Source organism: Micropterus salmoides, unplaced genomic scaffold (genome assembly GCF_014851395.1).
Source record: "Micropterus salmoides isolate LMB-PRFRI ecotype aquatic unplaced genomic scaffold, ASM1485139v1 Ms_hic_scaffold_4648, whole genome shotgun sequence".
Taxonomy (NCBI): Eukaryota; Metazoa; Chordata; class Actinopteri; order Centrarchiformes; family Centrarchidae; genus Micropterus; species Micropterus salmoides.
In genome coordinates, this window is record NW_024044093.1 from 3,698 (window position 1) to 12,531 (window position 8,834).

The 8,834-nt window shown below is 39.3% G+C and overlaps 1 pseudogene; it reads left to right on the forward strand.

Annotated features, from left to right (window-relative positions):
* The first annotated feature begins 492 nt into the window (after positions 1 to 492).
* Positions 493 to 8,265, forward strand: LOC119888010 (annotated as a pseudogene).
* Positions 8,266 to 8,834: the final 569 nt, after the last annotated feature.

Sequence of the window (8,834 nt, forward strand, 5' to 3'; positions counted from 1 at the left end):
GACAGCAATTTCAGGGACACTTACAAAATGTTTAATATTATCATGTAAATTAAACAAATTATTCAAATGGCTTGTATGAACAAACCTGCTAAGGACCATTATTACAAATAAAAACTATTTTAATTTTGTGTAATTAAACCACTTATTACACTCATTGAAGTTAGCAGAGCAGCATGTGGGCCATGCAAAAACCAAAGAAAATGGTATAAAATGAAGGAAACACATTCTGATGTGTGTAAATGTTTGGTCATTTATAATAAAACCTTAAATTATTTTACAATAAGTTCATTCATTCTGAGGACACCAAAGGCACTTTATAGTGATATTGACCCATTAACAACACTTTTAATTCATTAAAACGGTCGATGGAAAGGTTTAAATAGTGAACATGAAGTAGTCGCTTCTTTCATTTTAATTTTGTTTTTTTCTGTTTTTAAACTCGTTTCCACGGTGATGCCGTTTGAAAAGAAAACAACGAGCAGCGCATGCGCACTGTCAGCTCAGCGCACGGAGAGACAAGATGGCGGCAGTAACGTCGACGAGCTCCGGACAGAAAGTTTCTGCTAACTGCGAGCCGGACCCGGACCCGGACCCGGACAGCCGGGAAGTCAGCACCCGGGTGAGTACACGGACTTCTGTACCGGATCGGACCCGGTGTTTTTCCCGAGCTCTGCGGCAGCTAAAGCGGGAACTAGCATAGCAGACTGACTCCGTCCACTTGCGCAGAAGTAGCGTAACGTTACTTCTTTGAGACGCACCGATAAATAATCTGTATTTAACAGCACGTCAACAACATAGGAAACACTTCAGTGTGAGTTGACGCCTTTACCCACGTTTTCCGCCAGTGTTGTGTGTTGCTGTAAAACGTGGTGCCCCCTTTGCTTGGTGACTGGCACCATAGCAGGAGGCGCATGACGCATCAGCAGCTTTAACGTTACCTGGTCCGAGCTTGTAAAATATCCACTGTGATTTCTAACGTCATTTCAAGTTTTGAAGTCTGTGCGAGTGAACACAAGAACAATGTTCTCTGATGGTCACTTGTTTTAAGCTATAAGAAAGGTAATGCCCTGGCGGTGGCAAGCAGCTTTGGTTTGATTACATTAATGTTTTGAGATTGAAGAAATATAAAATACAGTCGTATGCGAAAGTTTAGGCATCCCAGATAATTTCCATGATTTTCAATTATAAATAATCGGGTTTTGGGATCAGCAATTTCATATGGAGCTTTCAAATAACTGAAAAATACAGTAATATGTCAGTAGTGAATTTAGGTTTATTGGATGAACAGAAAATGTGCAATATGCATCAAAAAGAAATTAGACAGGTGCATAAATTTGGGCACCCATGTCATTTTGTTGATTTCAACACCTGTAACTACCTAGCACTGATTAATTGGAACACATAATTGGTTTAGTGAGCTAATTAAGCCCTTAAATTTGTAGACACTTACATCCAATCATGAGTAAAGGTTTTTACGATGGCCATTTGCAAGTTGTTGTTCTCTTTGACTCTCCTCTGAAGAGTGGCAACATGGGAGCCTCAAAACACCTTCAAATGACCTGAAAACAAAGCTTGTTCACATTTTGGTTTAGGGGAACGCTACAAAAAGCTATGGCAGAGATTTAAGCTGTCAGCGTCCACTGTGAGGAACGTAGTGAGGAAATAGAAGACCACAGGCACAGTTCTAGTTAAGGCCAGAAGTGGCAGGCCAAGTAAAATATCAGAGAGGCGAAGGATGGTGAACGGTCAAAACAGCCCAAGGCCTACAACATCATCTTGCTGTAGATGGTGTCACTGTGCATCGTTCAACAATTCAGCGCACCATGGATAAGCTGTACGGGAGGGTGATGCGGAAGAAGCCTTTTCTGCACACGCCACAAACGGGCTCGCTTGAGGTCTGCAAACACACATTTGGACATGCCAGCTCATCATTTTGGAAGAAGGTGCTGTGAACCGATGAAACAAAGATGGAGTTATTCGTTCACAATAAGGGGCGTTATGCATGGCGGCAAAAGAACACCGCGTTCCAAGACAAACACTTGCTACCCACAGTATAATTTGGTGGAGGTTCCATCATGCTTTGGGGCTGTGTGGCCAGTGCCGGTACTGGGAGTCTTGTTAACGTTGTGGGTTACATGGATTCCACTCAATATTGGCAGATACTTGAGAATAATTTAGAGGAATTAGTCACAAAGTTGAAATTACGCCGGGGGTTGATATTTCAACAAGACAACAACCCGAAACACTGCTCAAAATCTACTCTGGCATTTATGCAGAGGAACAAGTACAATGTTCCCCAGACCTGAATATCAATGAAAATCGGTGGGGTGATTTGAAGTGGGCTGTCCATGCTTGGCAAATATCAAACCTAACTGAACTGGAGATGTTTTGCAAGGAGGAATGGTCCAAAATACCTTCATCCAGAATCCAGAAACTCATTAAGGGCTAGAGGAAGGGTCTAGTGGCTGTTATTTCTGCTAAAGGACGCTCAACTAAATATTGAGTTGATATTTCTATTGGGGTGCCCAAATTTATGCACCTGTCTACTTTCATTTCGATGCATATTGTAATCTAATACACCTCATTTCACTACTGAAATATTACTGTGTCTTTCAGTTATTTGATAGCTCAAAATGAAACTCCTGATCCAGATACCCGATTTATTTCTAAATGAAAATCATGGAAATTGTCAGGGGTGTCTAAACTTTTGTGTATGACTGTATTTTATTGCTACTGTGTAAAAGGAACTGCTGGGGAAAAAGCACCTTATTTGTTTAAAGAATTTGCAAACCACATGTTGTTGCATGTTGTGTATATAGCAGTACATTTAAATTAAGTGTGCAATACACTACTTATTATTCATTCACTATTGCGCACAATGCGCTTAATTGCAAGAAAATCATGTGATTAATCGTGATTAAAAATGTTAATCGTTGCCCAGCACTAATAATTTTACTTTATAATATGTTCAGTAACAGTGTTTCCCACAGAATGAACTGTGGCGAGGTTTGGGTGTATGCGATATTGACTAGAACGGAGCTATGTACAGCGTGCTAACCTCGCAACCCAGCTGTTTTGTAAGGTTAACATAGCCATCCTTATTAGCTAGGCTCCTTACATGCGTGGTAATAATTTATTTAAGGTGGGTCTCCAACATTGACAAGCGTGTTGGATTTGTGCAGCAGTGTTCGTGATACTAACCATTCACTACACAAACTTGGCCGCTGTGTTTTCGGGAGAGCGAGAGAACCATGTTTGACTCCAACCTCAAGTTTGACAAAAACAGTCTGTCGCCAAGCGGGGACAACAAAGAATCTACTTGATGCGGAAGCTAAATTTATTTAATGTTACCCAGAGTATCTAATGTAATTTTTTATTATTCGTTTATTGAAAGTCTTTTAAAATTTTCTTTTATCTGCTGGTTTTATGGATGGTCTGAAGGACAAGAATAGCCTCAGCAGCATTGTTAAAATCTGCTCCAAGATCATTGGAGTTCAGCTGACAGACCTGCGCTCCCACTTGAAAAGAAGGCTGGACAGGTCATGAGTCATTCCGACCACGTTCTTAGTCAAGAATTCTGCACTCAGCATCCTCCAAGTAAACACGGCTTGAACAGGATTGAACACAGAGACCAACAGTAAATTAAAAAAAAAAACTTTAATGCCCACCAGTTTTTTTTGTGTGTTTTTTCTTTTTTAAAGTATCGTTTCAGGCGATGTCCGATGTCCATTTTATGAAATATCATGTGGTGCAACCATCAACAAACGACCACTTCGGGACTTTTATGTTGAAATCCATTAGAAGACAGGAAGTTGAATAATATACCAATTTGATAAGGACCCATTGAAACATCAAGTTTTGTTTACATTCTCTGCCTTCAAATTTTGACTAAATTAGAAAATATCGTGGTGCGACCGCTGAAAAGTGGTTTCCATGATGGGCAATTTAGTTTTTGTCCTTTTATATTCAATTTGACTTTTACATATAAAGTGCTTTTATTGTAGTATGATAGGAATAGATTTTTCTGCAATTTGACACACTTTTTCTTACATTTTAGAAACAACGGATTATTTTTAGTCTTTGTACAATATCATGAGAAAAATGGCCAAAATATTTAGAACTTGTAATTTTACTTAACCATTTCACAAACTATGCAAGTAAAGAAAACTGCTTGCCATGGACAGCATGTTAATTTTGACCCCGCAGCAAGAGCGGAGCAAGAATTGTTGCGTCTTAAAGAAAATTTTAAATGAAAACTATATGAAGCAACATGTTGCTCTTGTGCGTGTTTCCATTTCTTAGGAGGAAATGCATTTTTTTGTGAACATGTTGGCGTAGCAGCCCATCTTCACTTGATTTATTATATTTTAACGACCTCTATTGGCTGTGTCAAACCCAGGACTTTTACAAAGGACAACCGTGTTCGATTTCCCTGATCGATGATCACAGACACGTGACTGTCAGGTCAAATTAAACAACATGTAAACATAAATCAAGTAAATTTAGAGTTATTTTGAGTTTGAAGCCAACTTTAATCCTAACAAAATGTAGCAAAGCATTTTTTTCAATGGAAATGGTGGAGCCTTGAACATCCTGTTGCGTACGGCCAGCCACTGGACTTCACTGTCTTTTAAATGTGGCTGCTGATTGGGTAACACCTCTGACATATTGTCAAGTTCTATGTTTGTTCAAAACAAAAATGTAAATGTGTACTGCACAACATAAATGTTTGTAATGAGAGTTCCATCAAAAAAAGTTTATGAAATGTTTGTTCATGAAAATTCCTTTAAATGTTACTGATATCTGGTTTAATATATTTTTGGTTTAGAAGTTTTTGTTCCACTCATCATGTGGTGCGACCAATAATAACAATTACTGTATTAAATTAAAAATAAAATATTGCATTCCTGTGACTAAAATATTAATTACTTATTCAATATGTTTAAGTGAATGGTATTTTTAAACATTTTAATCAGTTTTGCGCAATTTACATCGAAAATTAACGATCCAAGAGGTTAAATAGCTGAGTTTCCTTACCTCTCAGTCAGAACTGAATAAGTCCCTTGGATGAGGGACGAAACGTCTTCTAGTTTCTTCTACCAAGTCCAGTTGCCCTTGACCTCAACCTTCATTGGATAATTATGACCTGGATGACTGAGAACCTTCACAGATAACGTCACAGTAGTTTGGAGCTAACTTAACCCTCACCGTATTACACCGTGACGGCACAGCCGCTCGCTCTGCTGCAGCTGTGTGTGTGTATGTAGGAGCTGACAGACTGCAGCCTGATGATTTTCTTTTCTTGCGTTTCAAATTAAATCAGATTTGACGCTCGAGACAAAACGTTACATCATTGGACCCACAAGTCTCGATAGCAGTATCGATAAGCTCGAACCCTATTGATTTTTGGGTTTGAGAAACTTTGGAACCGGGTCTCGATCCCCATCCCTACTTGCGGGGATCTTTCAGTTCAGTTTATTGATAGGCTATTTTATTAACTTTCTAATTTTCCGTTGTTTACTTTCAACCAAAAAATACCTTTAAATGCATTTCCTACAACTTATTTGGTCACTAAACTATTTCACTCCTCTCTCATTCACATATAAAAAAACTCCCAAGCTGTAGTCTTACTTGTCCATAACAGTAAGAATAATAATAGCCTACCAATCAACCACTATATGGCTACAACAGGTCAGTTCAGTTGGTATCAATTTAATTGGTATCAGTATCACTTTAAGGGTTCTGGTTTTGGTACTGGTATTGTAAAATTTTGAGTGAGTGTACAGCTCGTATAACAATGTAAATTTGCTGTCCCCTTAAAATAGATCGCACGACGACGATTGTCTAAACCCCTGGCAACAACAATGAGTACACCCCTATGTGAAAATATCCAAATTGGTACCAAAGTGTCTATTTTTTATGAGGCCTCTATTATTTGCCAGCACTGCCTTAATTTCTTGGAGCTTCACAGATTGCCACTGGAGTCCTTTTCCACTCCTCCTGTTGTACAAGCTGTACACTCACTACTTTACATTGCACCATGACATCTCAATCACTCTTCTCTCTGTCTGTTATAGGAACGGAGAGGAAGAGATGGACTCAAACGTCACTGCTGTCAGCACTGTGAAAAATCCTTCACAACATCGAAGAATTTAAAAATGCATCAGCGTGTTCACACTAGAGAGAAACCATACAGTTGTGAACAGTGTGGAAAAGCTTTCACTACATCAAATGAACTTAAAATTCACCAACGTGTTCACACAGGAGAGAGACTGCATAGCTGTGGCCAGTGTGGGAAAGCTTTCGCTCTATCAGGTGACCTACAAAAGCACCGTCGCATCCACACTGGAGAGAAACCATACTGGTGTGAACAGTGTGGGAAAACTTTCATTTCATCAACTAAACTACAAAGTCACTGTCGTGTTCACACTGGGGAGAACCATACAGCTGTGGCCAATGTGGGAAAGCGTTCACTCAGTCTAGTAGTCTAAAATGTCACCAACGTATTCACACTGGAGAGACACCATACAGTTGTGACCAATGTGAGAAAGCTTTCACTTCATCAGGTAGTCTAAAATACCACCAACGTGTTCACACAGGAGAGAGACCGCATAGCTGTGGCCAGTGTGGGAAAACTTTCGCTAGATCAAGTGGGTTAAAAACCCATCTACTTGTTCACACTAGAGAGAGACCATACAGCTGTGACCAGTGTGGGAAAGCTTTTCCCCATTTGGGTACTCTAAAAAAAACCAACGTGTTCACACTGGAGTGAAACCATACTGGTGTGAACAGTGTGGGAAAACTTTCACTGGATCGAGTGCACTAAAAATGCATCAGCGTGTTCACACTAGAGAGAAATCGTACAGTTGTGACCAGTGTGGAAAAGCTTTCACTACATCATATGAACTTAAAATTCACCGTCGTGTTCACACTGGAGAGAAACCATACTGGTGTGAACAGTGTGGGAAAACTTTCACTGGATCGAGTGCACTAAAAATGCATCAGCGTGTTCACACTAGAGAGAAATCGTACAGCTGTGACCTGTGTGGGAAAGCATTCGCTCTATCGGGTGACCTACAAAAGCACCGTCGTATCCACACTGGAGAGAAACCATACTGGTGTGAACAGTGTGGGAAAACTTTCATTTCATCAGCTAAACTACAAAGTCACTGTCGTGTTCACACTGGGGAGAAACCGTACAGCTGTGGCCAATGTGGGAAAGCTTTCACTCAGTCAGGTAGTCTAAAATGCCACCAACGTATTCACACTGGAGAGACACCGTACAGCTGTGACCAATGTGAGAAAGCTTTCACTTCATCAGGTAGTCTAAAATACCACCAACGTATTCACACTGGAGAGAAACCGTACAGCTGTGACCAATGTGAGAAAGCTTTCACTACATCAAGTAGTCTAAAATACCACCAACATGTTCACACTGGAGGGAAACCACACAGCTGTGACCAGTGTGGGAAAGGTTTCATTATATCAGGTGAACTAAACATTCACCGTCGTGTTCACACTGGAGAGAGACCATACTGGTGTGAACAGTGTGGAAAAACATTTATTCACAGTAAATCCCTTAATTTCCATCAACGCAGTCACACTGCATTGTTATGAATAGTTTTCAAAGCCAAGCTAGCTGGTTCCTCCTGCCTCCTCCTAATGCCCTGATAGCTGTGGTGTGTTATATTCTGAGCTTTTCTACAAACTGAGAGATAGACAATAGTGACTTTAAATTCTGAGCAGCATGTATGTTACTGTGGTTACAACTACATACTGGCCTTCTGTAATCTAACACTATGTAGCCATGAGTTCACACCACCCAGAAGTGGTCCAGAGTCGGGCTGTTTTTTTTCTACTGATACTGTCTGTTTCAATGATTTTCACTTCACTTCAAATTAACTTTTACTATGATTTCATAAACTATTGTCAAAGAATAATATTTTTATTCACCTAGTAGTCTAGCTGTAAATCCACTTATCTACTTTCATACCTGTTTAAAAAGTACTCCTAACTAAAGGTTTAGTCGCTATTCCTCTAGAACTGCAAGGAAGATTAGTAGTGTTGAATTTATGCTTCTGATAGTTCAGTAGTTAAGAGGCTTATGTTGGTGCATCATTTTAATACTCACGTTCTGTAGGTGTAGGAGGTGATGTTTGTAGCTCGCTAGAGTTTTTCACCTGTGTGTAGAAAGAATGAATGCTCAAGTTCATCATGCACCACATAGTTTAGATACACTTACCTGTGATGATTAACATCCTCATGTTTTCTTGTGACATTCTGAGCATTGAGTCAGTGATGGAAAAGTGTCTGCTGCTCCGTTATGTTTCTTCTAAGTTTAACCAGACAATTGTATGTACCCAGTGTGATGAGAGAGATTTCTAATATTGTTCCCATGCTCATGCTGTAACTGACTGAAGGAAGAGTGAAGTTAGTTACTGTGATTCTTTGCTTGTATTAAAGTAGTTCTGTTTCTGCTGTTGATGTCAAGATGCCAGTGCCTACTGATGATTTGTTATTCCAGACTGATGACTAAATGTTGAACTGTAACAATAGATACTGCTGGAACCTATCAAATAATCTTTGTAATAGTGTTGCCAGAACTTCACATAAAAAAATACTGTTACATTGTATAACACATTACCGTCTGCTCATTTGGCAAATTTAAGTTTCTTAGTTGGTAACTGTTTACTTGAAGTCGTTTGCTTTCATAAATAACTGTACAATAAACCTATTTACAGTAACACACACACACGTGTGTATATATATATACATATATACACATATATATATATATATACATACACATACACATATATACACATATATACACA